Here is a 1640-nt window from a genome sequence, read left to right as displayed (position 1 = left end):
GGGCGGGGCCGCTCCCGCCCGCGCGACTCCCGGGGTTTCTCTAGGCTTCGGGAACGCTCGGGAGCGCTCGGGAGCGCTCGGGAACGCTCGGGAACGCTCGGCTCCGGACTCCGGGAGCCGGGAGCGGGGCGGGCCGCCAGCCATCTTTGTGCGCTTCGGCCGCGGTCCTGGCCCCGCCCCGCCCGCCCAGGTGGGCCTCGAGGGAGGCCCCGGCTTCCAGGAGCCGGCTCCCCAAGCCCGCGACCAACTGCTGTCGGAGGCCGCCCAAGGGGTGAACATCTGTTCTTTGTGATCCCCATAATTTAGGTGATGACAAGGCCCTTCTAGAAAATTCGCAACCTAGAACTATAAAGAAAAGACCATACATGGTACCATTAATCAGATAACTAAAGTTCATTCAGCCAAAAATAGGTTGAACTTTCCTCCTTTGCATATGCATTTTCTAGTTATTCTTAATTATTTTTATTTTTTTAATTATTTATTTTTGGCTGCGTTGGGTCTTCGTTGATGCATGCAGCGAGCGAGCTGCATGTTGCGGCGAGCGGGGGCTACTCTTCGTTGTGGTGCGCTGGCTTCTCATTGCGGTGGCTTCTCTTGTTGCGGAGCACGGGCTCTAGGCACGCAGGCTTCAGCAGTTGTGGCTTACCAACTCTAGAGTGCAGGCTCAGTAGTTGTGGCTCGTGGGCTGTAGAGCACAGGCTCAGTAGTTCTGGCGCACGGGCCTAGTTGCTCTGCGGCATGTGGGATCTTCCCGGACCAGGGCTGGAACCCGTGTCCCCTGCATTGGCAGTCAGATTCTCAACCACTGCGCCGCCAGGGAAGTCCCTTAATTATTTTTAATGCGTTGAGCGTTTACTATGTCCTACTGATTTGCACCAAGTTCTGGAGATAATGTCCTCTTAGCAGACCATTAACGTGAGAATATTTTGGTATATCTCCTCCTAGTTACATCTGTATATATATAATGAACATGTTTTTAAACAAAAGTGGGAAATCATGCTGAATCATTGTTAGAACATTTTTCATGACTGCTTACTTTTCATTCCATTATGCGCATGTGCCTTAATTTAACCAATTTCTCTATTATCAGACAGCCGATATTTCCCTATTTGAGAAAGAATGATGGGATGAACATGTATGTACAAGAATCTTTGTAGCTTTATTTCTTTAGACTGCATTCCCCCAAAATGGAGTTACTGGGTTAAAAGAGGTGAATGTTAAAAAAAAAAAGAAAAAAAGAGGTGAATAGTTGTTTAAAGTTTTGATACATGTTGCTGCAATGCCCTTCTGCAAGGTGATAACCAGTTCACACTCCCCTTACCCTGTTTAAGAGCTGATCTTCCGGAGGAGTTATTTCCAATAATATTTTCATCTTGTAGGTCTTCTCTTCCTGTAACTCATTCAGTTGTTCAGTACTATAACAATTTTTCTGAAATCAGACCTTTTCTATACAATTTTTTTTAACATTTTTGTCTTGCAATTATTTCAAAATAAACGTTTCCAGAGCAAAGGGCATCTCTTCTTTGTTCATTAAGATCCCCCTTGAAGGCCTCTCTCACCTTCGGAGAGGGCCCACACACTGTGTGTGGAGTGTGTATCTCCCTGAATAAACCTTCCTTCACTTTACTGTGGCTCGCTCT

This window comes from Lagenorhynchus albirostris, chromosome 15 (genome assembly GCF_949774975.1).
Source record: "Lagenorhynchus albirostris chromosome 15, mLagAlb1.1, whole genome shotgun sequence".
In the NCBI taxonomy this organism is placed as follows: Eukaryota; Metazoa; Chordata; class Mammalia; order Artiodactyla; family Delphinidae; genus Lagenorhynchus; species Lagenorhynchus albirostris.
The sequence above is the reverse complement of the archived record's forward strand: the minus strand, read 5'-3'. Positions refer to the sequence as shown.